General features: G+C 29.0%; 1 protein-coding gene across 14 annotated transcripts in view; it reads right to left on the reverse strand.

Moving 5' to 3' along the window:
* Positions 1 to 14967, reverse strand: part of LOC119668762 (endothelial zinc finger protein induced by tumor necrosis factor alpha) — a 69908-nt gene that overhangs the window by 16471 nt on the left and 38470 nt on the right. For 11 of the 14 annotated variants that reach the window (XM_038078379.1, XM_038078388.1, XM_038078385.1 and 8 more), the window contains exon 2: positions 5414 to 5495. The gene's annotated coding sequence lies outside the window, so the exon portion shown is untranslated. Of the gene's footprint in view, positions 1 to 5413; positions 5496 to 10285; positions 10642 to 14967 lie in introns of those variants that run through there. The other 3 variants (XM_038078376.1, XM_038078377.1, XM_038078375.1) reach the window with 3 other exon arrangements.

The raw sequence follows: 14967 nt of genomic DNA on the forward strand, positions 1-14967 counted from the left end.
GTTTCGTGTTTTATCTCAGCCAATGAAAATGCATTTAAGACGTTGATAATCGCAGCAATAAATTTGCGTTGAAATCATTTGCGCACATTTGTGAAACTCCACGATGGCTTCATTTTCACTGCCAACAATAATTGTGGACGGATCGCTTTATTGTAATGTTGGCGCTCGCTCAGTCACCGTTGCATGAGGTTTTCCTTCCAAGTGGAAAATTTGTAAAATGGGTGGAGTTATGATGGATTTGTACTCTTGAAAGATTTCATTTCATTTGTGGTGTTCGGAAACAATTTTCAATTTAATTAAAAGCTTATTTATTCAAATTCAAATTCAGTTTTCTGTTTTTAAGTATTATAGACACTTTTCTTTTGTACTTTGACATTGCACTTCCACTAACAGATTTGGAAAACTTAAAGATTGCATTTTGAAGTTGTACAATAGCCTAGATTAGACATTCATAATGTGATCAGTCAAAATTACTGCCAAGTACTCTAAATTCAAGTATTTGACAAGTGCAATGCGATTATATTTTGTCTATTAGAATTTACTGTACTCCCTCACTAGTCATGATGTTAATACATTATATTGGAAGAAACATAAACAATTTATCATTTTGAAATAATAATTATGTTTTGAAGATCAATGGGGTTAAAAATAAAATAATGAGTTATGAGCTCTTTGAATAGAAGAACAATAACTATAATTATAATATCACCAACATTTTTATTATCATTCTTATGCTGATCTATCTACTAAAACTTGATCTTATATATAAATCGAATGAATCTATACTTCAACACTGATTGCAGTAGCGTCAAGGTTTAGGTACAGATACCACTCGTCTTTCTTTTCCTTATACCATTCGTCCCACCCCAATAAAGACAAAACCAGCAATAAGCATATTACCGATGATCAATGATCAATAACTTCATAATAATAAATAATAGGATAATTAAAAACATTCGAAAAAAAATGTCAGAAAGAAAGAATGGAAAGACTTATTGAAGAAAGTCAAAACCTTACTCTGGTTGTACTATTTTAAAAAGTGTGATGATGACATATTCCCATGACTAGTTTCATACATTGATTAAAATTTTTTGTTAATTTTAATGTTAAAGTTATAATAAAATAAGCTCTATTTGTTTAAATTTTATATAACTTCATCTATAACGGCATAAAAATGTGTACTGGTAAGTATCTAACAATTATGAAATAGTTTCTCTTTCCTTACTGTATTTCAAAACAATTTTCACATTAGAATACTCAAGCTTTACGATGGGTATAATAGACCCAATTAAAAATGCAGTGCACAAAATTCTTTTAGACCTAATTTCTTCTGCAGTCAAATTAAAATTGCCTTACTTAAATAGTGAAGTTAGATCTAGTATATTTTAGACATATTCATGGGAGAACAATATTGCAAAAAATTAGGGTGACGACTTGCCATTTCTATTAAAAGAAAGTGGTATGATAAAATTATGTAATGTGGGCAAAAAATCCAGATTTACAAAATCCTAATTAGACTCATTCTCACTTATGAATCTGAAAACTGGATAGTAGTAAGTAGTGATAACATGCAGTTATTAATATTCAAACGCAAGTACGAACATTTGTCTGTTATAAAAGGTAGAAAAATTAATATAATAAAAATTTAGATTAGTAAAACAAGCTAAGAAACGTGAAAATATAGTTCGATTTAGAACTTACCGATTTAAGAAGAATAGGAGTATTGAGAAATACAAAATATACAATACATACAAAATACACTGTAAAGTTGGAGGAGAAAGGTGGCGTAACATATAGTGATCTATGGAGAAAAGTGGTTGAAGAAACTACTTCTTATGCTTAAAAAGACAAAGAACGTACAATATTATCTCATGCTATATAACTATTTTTAATAACATCAAATATTTGTTATGATTTATTATTATTGTTAGGTGATGTGGCACTGCGATCTTTGGGTCTATTGTGCCCCCTTCTGGGCTTAGAATAGGTCTCTAGTAGTAATAGTAGTATAGTAGTATAGCTACTTCCGTAAGAATATACATTCTCAGCAGCCTATTCCGTTTGTGTATTAGTGCAGTACATTCTAACAGCATATATGTGGCCGACTCCTCATGCTCTTCACAGAATCTACAGTTTACATTCGTAAGTATACCCCGCCTTGTAAGGTGGTATTTTAGTTTACAGTGCTCTGTTAGGATTCCTGTGATGATTTCAAGTTTTTTTTTTTTGATAGGTTCATACAATCCTTGTCTCTCTTATTGTTATAGGTATCAATACTGATTTGTATTGTGTTAATGCTGATATATTATAAAAGTAATCCATTTTATTCTGGTTCTCCTTTATTGTTATGAGAGAAAGGAGCTTATTATGTCCTACCAAATAGTTATTTATTGATGTTAATGACTTTTATATCTGATCTAATTTATTTTACAATTTAACGACTCTAATAAATTTTCATCGGATTTATGTCAAATAACTGGGCATGTCAAAGTTAATTTAGGACATTTTCATTTATTTTATTAGGCATAAATGGACTTGTGTTTAGTGTTCGATTCATTTTCCTATAAAATTCTATGTTTTAAACCCACAATTAGCGAACTTCATCTATCGAGTTAATTGCCACAGTGTAAACGTTTATTAAGTTTACTTCATATACATATATATGTAACTTTGATAAATATATATATATGTATGTATATTATAGCAACTGGACTATGTATACAATAATAGTATACATCTTAAACATATTAAATGTACATAACCATTTTTTTTTATTTCATAATAAAGCACATTTTTGCGAGATACCAACATAATTAGCGATTCTCACCTCCTTTAATAGGATTGAAAATATTACATAAATTACAAAAACGTTCTGATCGGGAACACTTGGCTTACTTAAAATAGTAATTATGTATGGACATAATATGTACAATTACTTTGGCTCCTTACCTAATAAAAGCATTATTAATGTACATACTTTAACATAATTAACCACAATTAATAAAGAAAAAACAACAACAACTACTACTACTGCCAGAGCTTGTGTTAGAACAAATACGACAAATTCAGTGTAAATACAATAACAACAACAGCAAAAACAGCAACAACACCGTAATTGCAAACAGGCAGAGAAGCGGCAACAATGTCTGCAATTACGCCATAAAAAATTGAAATAGCCACGCACGAACGGCATACGTACATATTTTATAAAAAAATAAAATAAAAAATGCGTAACTGTGTGTGTGTGTGTGTGTGTTTGTGTGTATGTACATTTGTTTATTGGCATGCATGTTAATATATTAATGTGGGGATATAAGGATGGACATAATAGAATCAACTTGTGTGAAGATTATGTGACGTGTTTATGGCGCCTAATTGCAGTCTTACAATAAAGTTTTTGTAGTGTAGTGTAGTGTAGTGGTTGTTGTGGTTGTTGTAATGTTGGTTATTGTAATGTTCGTTGTTGCTGCAATAAATTCCACACTTTATAAAACTTACACGGCAACAAAAACGGAGGAGCGAAGCAAAGATGGCTTAATGCAAAAATCGCAACAGCTTGCAAATTGCTCATAAGCAAAGGTAATTTGCAGCTTATCAACATACGCCGCAGGGCTCTTGCGCGTCAAGAAGCTTAAGAAATTACATTGTCTGCTTAGAAGAACAGCCAAGCAGCCAAACAGCCTCACAGCCACGCATACGCGCCGTAATTATTAGCTTTGAAGAACATATAGAATATAGAATATTTAATTATAATTATAATTATTATGTTTTCATTTTATAATATTTTTTTTACAATTTTTTTTTGTTAGTTTTAATAGTAATTAACTACTTTTTTGTAAAGCAAAAAAATCATTTAATCATCATGACTTCAAGGTTATTAGTTGTTCAAATTCGGAAGATCAGAAAAAAAAAATTTTTTTGTAAACGTTTTAACCGCGAAACTGAAACGTACCAAACGAAAACTTAATTAAACTACAACTACAAACACAACATGAACAAGCAGACGAGAGCGGCATATATACATATATATATATATATGTATGTGTGTTTGTATGATTAAAGTAAATAAAATAGAATAATTTTTGCTATAAAAACTCACAAAGTCACAAAGAAAATAAAACCAAAATTGTTAAAAGTGAGTCATGAAATTCGCTGTGTGTGTATCGAGTCGTGTCAGCTGCGCGGTTTTCCCCTTGTCCCCTCTGCTCCACACTTCGAAAATGCTACAAAGTGTTTCAAATTTAAACAAAATTTCGAATTTTAACGTTTGACTTTGTTTTATGATTTGCAAAATGTTTTTTTTTTCTCATAATATTTTTTCTGCAAAAATCTCATAATGAATGTTTATATTGCATGTGTTTATTGTTGTTTTTTTAGTTTTTTAGTGTTGTGTATGTTTATAATTTAAAGTTTATTGCATATTTGAGAGTTACAATGTTTGCTTGAATTTGGATTGGAGATTGAGCTCGAGACGGGACAGGACAGGAGTGGAAACAGAATTTTTCGGTTCTGTCTGATAATTTATTTATTTTGTTCGCTATACGCGTCAGTCTTTTCTTTTATGTTGTTGTTGTTGTTGTATTTATGGGCAATATCTGCACATTTAATTAGCGCGGTTTATGAACGGCACAGCCACACACAAACACACACATACACACGTATTTATACATACGAAACAAGAACTAACAAATAAAAGTCAGAGAGAAAAAGCGTCAAAACAACACAAAAAAGTGCCGGCAAACAAATTCTACGAAAAGCAGGAAAAAAAAGCTTGAAAAAAGAAATGGAAAAAAATTGAGAAAAAAAATTGTTTCACATTTGCAAAGTAATGTATCTGCTAGATACATTCTCAATTGCAGTGTGATTGCTGTTGCTGTTGTTCTTGTTGTTGTTGGTGTCGTTCATGTCTTGTGCTTCCTTCGTGTAGTTTCGGTTTATGCATAAAAATGTAAAAATGTGTAGTTCTTTCGTTTATTGTTTGTTGTTTTTGTAATTTATATTTACTCATTTCGTTCTGCAGATAATTAAGTGATTTTACATGTTTTTAGTTAAATTTGTCGTTCTTACACTTTCGTTTCATTTAGTTTCGTTTGATGATTTTTATTTATTTATAGTTAGATTTTTTTATTTTTTGGTTTTATAACTTACTTATTATCTGCCCTTTTTAACACAATTCAAGAATTTAAGATTTATTTATCTGCAAATGTTTTAAAAATGTTGAGAATTTACTTTTGGGATAAGCGCACAGATTTCCCCGGTCTCTGGAGAGTGCTTCTATGACTTTTGAGCCAGAACGCAAAGTAAAAGTATGGAAAACTGATTTACAATCATTGATTTGAGTATGTGTTAAAAATTTAAATAATTTATCTATTATATTATAGGTAGGTTAAATTTAAATTGACGAAATACTTACTTCAAAATGTACGACTTGAGATTTTTTGTATATCCAAAGTAAGTTTTTTTGTTATTCCGTTAGGTTTTTCGTTGAACAATATCTATAAGAAAAGTGGAAAAAAAATTAATATTTTCAAATGAAATTAAAATATCTTAAATTATATTAAAATTATAAATTTATATTCAAAATTCAAAATGGTAAAAATAAAATAACATATAATTTCGAAACTCGGAAAGTCGTACGTACTGAAAATCTTGCAAAAAAAAACTTTTGAGGGGACCTCAACCTACTATACCTACCACATAAAGTACAAAAGAGATACATTAGGTTCAATTAATTTAGGTAATATGGCGGTTCAGTATCAACTATCGACACAGATAAGCCATTTTGTCTCTTGTGATATTCGTTATGGAGGTTTCCTTTCCTGTACTCTATTATGATGAACTTTACGAACTTCTGCATTTGGGCATGGACAAAGTTTGATGAACTCAAGATTATCAGACAAGGACACTAACAAAGTAGATGGTATAAGTTTTCCTATTCATTATCATTCAGCACTTTGACATTTGTGACTACTAAGCAGGATTGTCATAAATATGGATTCAGAGATTATATTTCAATACTATTATAGTCTCTACTTGAAACAAATATATGAAATTTGGAAAAAAAACCTGTTTTGCGGACGGATCTTTGATATTTGCAGGAATAAACAGAACACTACTATATTTTAATTGTATTTGAACTAAAAGAAATGCAAATTTATCCTATTTTATGCAGATCTTTTATAGAAGATGTATTTCTTACGAATAATCAGAATCAAATGTAGTTGATATTTGAAGTGATAGTGGAGATGCATATTTTTATAAGAAACTCATTTTGATTTGTTCACATAATCTAAATTAATTTACTTTTTAAGATATATAAACTATGTAATACAAAGCAACAAAAATAAAAAACAGACAATTCAAAATTTAAAATAACTGCCATAGAAACATCCGGTTCTTTTAATAAATTCACAGTAAATTTATAAAAAAAAAAATTTGGAAAAATTAAAAAATGGTTTATTTCATTTAAGATACATTTAACAGTGTATCAGAAGTGAAATGTGACTTGGGGATGCTCAAAATATGTTAATTTTGAATTAGCAAACCGTTCAGAAATGAAATAGTAGATAGTCTATTATAATTAAAAATTCCTATGATTAAAACTGAAGATTTAAAAATTCTCAACCTTATAGTATACCTAATGCATATATTAAATGTATTTATATTGTATATTTTTAATATTATACGATCGTACCTTATAGGTGTCTACGGGTGTAAACGCCTATAAGTAAATAATTGTAAAAAATGAATAGTAAAACACTTAAAAAACATATTTCTCAAGAGTAACAATGAACTAATAAGCTACTAATTACAATTGATGGTTTCCTACAGGAAACTTCTATAGGAAAACGGAATCAGAACAATAGTCTTAAATGGACTCAAATTGTCTTATCGGAATGTCTATGGCAGAATTAAGATTGCAAGTATCTAGCAGAAATCATCGAGAGAATGAATTCACATCCAAGGAAATTATAATGTTTATTATAGCAAAAATAAATATTTTGTTAAGTTACACATATGAATATCAACATATGAGGCCAATCATATATAGTAGTATAAATATTTTAAGACTTATAACTCTTAATAATAACAATTAGACCTATAAGAGAATTGATGAATTGAATGTAAGTTAGTTTTCCTTTTTTCCGCAGTATAAGAAGGACCGCAGATCACATTACAATTTATACGATGACAAGTTCAATCCAATTAATTATATTTATACATTAACAGACTTTTTTTATAGAATTAATGAAAACTTATAAAACTTATTATAGGACTTTTTTCAAGCAGATTATAAACTCATATCCATTTAAAATAACTAAATATCGCTTGCCCTTGCTGTAGTGGATATTGCTTCTTGTTTTTGTAACCCAAAAAGATCTGAGGATATTACCCCTGGTGGGGCAGCATATGATTTTCTGTATGGACAAATGGGACCAGCTATCAGATTCAGCCGGTCTTGGAACCAAATATTTCTTTAAAAATCTATAAGTTTTAAGTAATATATGTACACCGTTTACCAAAAAATACTAATAATAAAATTTTGAAAAGTTATTTTGGACTAACTGTAATTGTCCATCAGAATTACTATCAGGTTTTAGGGCAAATTCTATTTTCTAAAAATATTACTGCCCGATAGAAAAATTAGTTTCACATTTAGGACAAAATGTTATCACAATTTAATAGAGACCCCAAAATGGTGGGCTTAGTTTGTGGTACTAAAGGTGTGTTTACTTTTATAACTAAAACCATTTTTTTTATTTGAAGGATATTAAATCACAAATTAAGTTTGATAATAAAAAAACAGTTATAATAGTTTATTTATTATTAAAAAAAGAAATTGATGAAGTGTCAATTTCAAAAACACATTTCATTCCAATTAAAGCGAAACCCGGGTTTACCTTATTATAAGAAATATATTTATCTATACCATATATACATATTATGTACACTTCTTAAAATTTTGATACGTTTTAAGAATTTGCAATTAAAAATGTCTAACGAAAAAGTTTTAAGCAAGGTCAGCAATTGAGTCACCTATTCCGGCGCAATAGAACTGAAGTTGTCTTGTCTGGGTAGAGGTGAGGAGGTACGATGAGGTTGTAGTGAGTGTTACCGAAGTCATTGTGTTATCTATTTCGAGATACATTTACATTAGGTAAATATGTCTCGCAATACAGCAGTTTCTAAGAAAATTTGAAGAAATAGATATTGCAATAAATTGACATGTACGAGCTTGTATATAGCTTATGTAGAGAAAAAAAATTAGTAACTTTAGTTTTTATAATAAAGACGAATATACTAATGTGAATTAAACAAAATTATTTTTAATAAAATGATATTCATTAGAATAATGATTTCATAATCAAGACCTTAACTTTAATAAATGTACTTTTTTATTGAATTAAAACTGAATTTTATTGAATAGAAACAGTTTTTAAAAACAACTAAGTTTTAAAATTTTTCTAGAATGTTTGATCTGTAAGTCTTTAACGCGAGCGATGGTTTTACATCAGTCGACAAACCGATTAGGGGACGTAGATTAAACTAATGCTATTTCTCGGAATCTTCATGCTTTTACGACGAAAAATTTTTTAGAGAATAGTACACGCTGTTATTTTTCAGCAGATCTTGGCCAGCATAACTCCGAAGTTTAACGGTTTTTTATTTGATGTCCGTTAAGGTGCCATAGTGCGATCGAAACGAAATATATCTCCCAGTCATTGTGTTAATCAAAACGTCCATATGTTAACATTTAATTTAGTCAAACTACCTTCCAAAAATTATTCATCACTTCAACTCCTATTTTACTTCTTTAAATAACGCTGTTTATTTTGTTTGTTTTCAAATAACTTGGTGGGAAATTTTTCTGATCAGAGAAGACGCTGCATTTGACAATAGACCCTGTTTTTAAAAATAGGGACTCAAATAATAGTCGCTTGTTATAATTACAAATCGCAGAGATCTTTCTATGCATATATATCGGTACCTAGTTATAATAACAAAAGTCATGATTGTTTAAAAGACCACTAATAAGCAGAAAGATGAATATAAGGAAGAAAAATAACATTAATATCTAGCAAAAGTGCAAGCTAACAGCACCAAAAGCAACCAAAATGTCATCGAAAACAGTCAAAAATCATTCTGAATTCATCTATTTATATGTCCAAATATCCAGTTATCTGCTAACTGGAGTTTCACTGTCATGGCACCATAACCATATCACTAGGCAATACACCATGTAAGTGGTTATACAGCCATAACAGTAAAAAAAGGTCCAATTAGCAGATTACTGGAGATTTGAACACACAAATAGACAAATTTAGAAAATGTCAACTCACCACTAAAAACAAGTTCATTTCCCTTCAAGTTCAGAAATCTTTGAATATTTCACAATATTATTATTTTTAATATTAGAAAAAAAAAATTGAAATAAATTCAGATCTACCTAACATATGGTTAATCTGCATAAATATATCTAGGGAAAAGCTCCCCTCAAATTTTATTTCTGACAAAATAAATAATTAAATGGTATATACAATAATTGTCATTTCCAGGAAAAGAAAAAAATTTTACTTATGTAATTTCCAAGAATGTTATGAGGAATAAAAAAAATATTCCTAATAAGTTGCGTATACGCAGCGTAAACTTGAAAAATTTTACCCCCGACAAAGGGACAACAGAAAAAAAGAGGAAGAAAAGCAGAAAAAACTAACCTCAAAAGTTTATCGAACGAGCACAAAAGGTGTGAAGAAGTGAAGAATGCACCACACCTCCTACCAAAAAGGAAGCAAAAAATTCTGTATCTACACAGCACAATTCATGTGCAAAAATGGAAGAAAAAACCCCATAATTACTCCATTATTGCCCTTATTTTTCTGTACACAATTAATGGGAATTTGCATAAAAAACGCTTTCGAAAACGATGAGGAATTGTTTTCAGAAATATTTCTACACTTGAAACTGTTTTGTAACAAAATTGTTTATAAGGAAACAAAGTTACCAAAAACAAGCAAAAACGAACGAAAAAGAAAAAAACGAAATTACGACACTCAATCAATGCAGTTCAGCGCCCCCTGGTGGCGTTGGAGCTGCATGTGCGCCCGCACCAAAAAAGTGACGTATACGAATTGCTTTTTTTGACAGCTTTTATTGTTTTCTATACAAAATCCAATACAGACAATCCCTTGTTTTTTGGTAATTTATTTTTATTTTCATTATGTGTATTATTTAACAGTCACATTTGCTATTATTTTGCTTTTTATTAAAAAAATTTTTACTTTACTTTACGTTTAGTACTTTTTTCAATAGCTTTGGTCGCCGCCAAGTGGACCAGACACGCTTTTAATTTTTAACCGGTAAAACAAACGTTTTTCTTTTATTTATTTATTTTTTTGTGAAATTTTGCTTTTATTTGATGTGCTTTGATATTTTTCCGGTTGTTTTGAATGATTTCGTTTTTATTTGCACTCTACATTTTTACCCCGCATTCAGCGCGCAAAAATAAATATAAATTTTTCTTGCAAGTTTTTTTATATTTCCATAATTTTTTTATTCGCCCGCTTCATCTATTTTTTGCGCGTAATGCAATTCACAGCTCTCGCTGCTGCGTCAGAACTAAAAAAAAATATCCAAAACGACCAAATCAACGTACACCAAAATGTGTCTCAACTAAAAAGCACATAACAAACACTAACTAAACTCTAAGCTTTTGGCAAACATTTGCGAATTTTGCGCAAAAAATTTTGCCGGGAGTATAAAAATCTAGTCGCCTGCATTAGTATTAGTTTGTTGGAGACGAAAACGGTCCCATGTGTGTCGTACGGAAACAATGTGTGTATTGTGTTTTCTATCTGTGCAATTGGCACACAGATTAGACTAAGCATGCTTGTGTTGGTGTGAGTACATTTCTTTGTGCTCATCTCACCCACCACTATTGGGGAATGCCTGTGGAGTAGCGATGGAGCGAAGTGAGAATGGGCATAAAGCTCTCTCACTCTCCACACAGCTCGCTCACCTACTCAATTTATCTTTCTCTTCAAAACTATTCAACAAATCTCAAGTATCCGACACTCTTGCCTTTTCGATGTATTAGTGAGTTAGTTTGGCACACAGTTCGAGATTTTATATGCTATGATTCAATTAAGTGTAACTAAAATTCATTTTCAAACGAAAAAAGTACATAATCAATGCAGAATTTGAACTTCTTTAAATAATTCACTATTGCTGCACCACAAAGTATATAATAGTTTTAAATGTATTTCGGATGATATGTAGGATATTTATTAGATTTTTTTTTTTTTTAATTCCAATTGATTTAATTTATTATGTACTGCACAGATAAAATAAAATGATTTATAGGTACATGCATATATACATATGTATATATAATGTATTTCTAAATAATATATGTACAAATTTGTTAAAAGTAAAAAATGATACAAGTTGAAATTAATTTTTATGGTTAATATATATTTGAACATATCTAACAAATATTTCACAAAAACATTTTAATACTTAAACAATCAATCTTAAAAAAATAATTCAATAAATATAAAATAATTAGTAAAGCCATCTAGTTATGCAATTGCATCTGCTAACAACACATTAAAATATTAAAAATCAAAAGAAAAACATAAGATATCATACTAAATACTAATCATGCTTGGAATGAAAGATGAGGACATCTCAACAGTAGTCACTTACAGATGATTTAGATACTTACTATATAATGCAATATAAAACTATTTATCACTATGTTCCACAAAAAAAAAATTAAATTAATTAAAAATAATTAAAGTTTCAAGTTTTTATATTTGGAAATAAAATTTGGGTTTAGGTTGTACCGGCGATCCTAAGGGGATAGACTTAATCCTATTAGCCCACCGTATAATGTGCTACTGAATAATGGAAAAATGCTACCGATTGGATTTAAATAATTACTAAATTAGTTTATAAAGAAAAGCCCGAGACTATCTGCAAAGTCTTCACTTGCCAAACTACTTTCGTGCCAGCAATACATTAAATATTGGTTGCAAAGTCATGGACTGATGTCACAAACACCTAATACAATCCAAATAGATTATCGAATCAAAAATATACGAGTAAACTTTAGAAACATTTTTCTTTGAAGTGCCTACTCTCCACCATTGGATTAATGAATATAGACCTCTGTAACTTTTGTAAATAGCAGAAACAATATATTCACCTAAAGGTTCTAGTTTTTATTAATAGTATTTAAGTTTATTTTCGAAAACTTCTGAAAAAATATCTACTTTTATATTTCTAGCTCTACGGTAGATATCAGAACAAGAGTTATTGAAGAGTAAAATTCCTGTATTTTTTTTTCCAGTCGGTGGAAAGCATCAAAAGTCACAGTGTAAGAAAACAAAAGAACCTCTTAAGAATGAGTGAAGAAGATTTACATAGGAATGATACTTAGTAGACTAGGTTTATTTAAGCCAGAAAGCATAGGCGTGGCGCAAGTATATGGTGATTAAATTCCTGTAATGAAGATTTATTGTTCTATAGTGGAAAACAATTCTTAAAACAGAAATGAGCGGAATATATGTTCTCTACTAGACTTAACAGATTGTTAGAAGGAAATCACGAAATTGAAAGACTAATGGACTAGTCAGTATTCTTTTTTTAAGTTGTTATTTAAGAATGTGCATTCCCTTTATATTAAACAGAAAAGAAATATTAGGCAGGCATGAATTTTACAGATTATAATCAAATGAAGATGATAAAAACGAAAGCGATTTTACCTCCAAAAGATAATTAACAAATTCATTGTTAAAAAGATAAGGAAACCTTATATTTTGCAATAGAACGAAGTTTCCATATTTCTACAAATATCTTAGTTGAGTATTAGAAAAGTGTTAAATAATTTAACAAAATTAATTCTTCAACTTATTTAAATGCTTATATGCTATCACTTCAGGTATTCTTCTGTTTAAAAAGAAGTATTTATTTATTAAATGAAAATAATTATTTAGTTTTATGTAGAGAAAAGGATCCACAGCTTAAATTTTTGGGCTATTTTCAATACTACCAAAATCGAAGTGGTCTTTGGAAATATTCAATGGTTTAATAAACCGTATATAAACCTTATTCCTTAATACCATTTATCTATTAATTTGGGATTTTTAATTAGAAATTATAGTTATTAAATAATTTATTGCAAGTTTTTATAAATATATAAATATATATTTGGATACATATCATCTGAAATAATGAATAATATATTTTAATTATTTAAGATAACTACATATTCACTACATACATATAAACACATACAAACTAAATTTTAAATTGTTATACTAAATAGTCGCATAACAAATAAATTATACAACAATCTAATAATAAACTTTAGTAAGTATTGAATTTGAATTATTATTGGAGACGAAAAATTATTATTTTTACTAGTGTTTGTTTTTTTTCTACAAAAAAAAACAATAGAGCACTTTTGCTGTAATAGCACTACTCTACCTAGAATAGTTTTTAAACAAACATTTCCTTACGTCTCTCACAGAAGTATCTGGCACTTACATATATTAACAGCATAATTTACATTACAAGAGTCTAAAAATCATTCTATAATTGGAACAATTAAGGTCCTGTTTTAAAGAGTGATATCACAATGAAACTAAAGAGTCTAGTTCATTAATCTAGATCGAATGAAACATTAACCTTAATTAACTATTGTAAGGGAAACTCCTTTTCGCGGTCCTGATCAAGCGTTTCAATTTCAATCACATGTGTCAAACATAACTCTGCTCCAAAATATCATATGGTTCGGCTAATAATTGCTAAACGTGTTAAAATTGTGAGAAGTTAGTACATAAATAATATCGAGTTGTGGGAGCTCGATCCTTAGCTTCGAATATTCTTCAAAGATTCTTCAACAAATAAAATGGCGGCATCGCTTGAAATACCTTGGCCTCCACAACAAATAAATCTATTGCAGCTGAGGCAGTGAAACTCCAAACGTAACCGTTGCATCTACAAAAAGTCAATGCTTGCTGTAAAATTTGATCTGATGAAGTGGGGGAACTGGAATTTTTTGAAAAAGACGAAAGTATTAGAAACCCACAATGATGATCGTTATTGTCACTTGATTACCAATTTTATTTGAAGGGAATTTAAAAATATGAATATTTATAAAAATAGGATATATATGGTATATGGCTATATATACATACATATATGTACTACGAAACACATCTTATTTTGTCTTTGTTGTGGAAAAAATTCTTGGTTGTGGAATTTCACGTTTTGATCTTGTAAATTGACTACCAACATTATGTGATTTTTTACAATATTTTTTTTGAAAATTTTCGGAAAGGATTATGTTTATGAAAACGTTTTTTAAACTCTCGACGCTTTAACAAATTTTAGACAAACATTTGTTAAATTTTGGCCAAGGTATATTAAGTTTTATATGTAGTTTTATATATTGATCGAATATGATCTTAAAAAAGTCCAGTACTGTAAGATGTACCGTGAAGTATATTTGATTGTTTTATTCATATCACAACTCAAAGTCCAAAGTATATATTGAAACATATTGGTTATGGATATATGCTTCACTTATGTTTATTTTTGGAACCATAAAACGGATAACCCTGTACATCATACAGATATTATAAATCTGAAAATAAATTTTATATATAATTACTACAAAAATAAACGTACAAATTTTGTTAAATAAATGTTTTATTTTATTTTACACAAAAATCAATAAATTAAGCAATAAAAATTAAATAAACAAAATAATTAAATATAATGAATTTGTAAAATTATTAAGCAAAAAAAATGGAAAGTCAAAAACTTCTACGTCAAAATATTTGCGATTTGCAGCAACCCCGGAAAGAAAACAAAACCAAAATAAATCTCGAATCTCGAATCTTGAATGAATTTTTATCGGGTAAATATTTTCGGTATTAAGGAATGCATGGACTACAT

This window comes from Teleopsis dalmanni, chromosome 1 (genome assembly GCF_002237135.1).
Source record: "Teleopsis dalmanni isolate 2A chromosome 1, ASM223713v2, whole genome shotgun sequence".
Classification (NCBI taxonomy): Eukaryota; Metazoa; Arthropoda; class Insecta; order Diptera; family Diopsidae; genus Teleopsis; species Teleopsis dalmanni.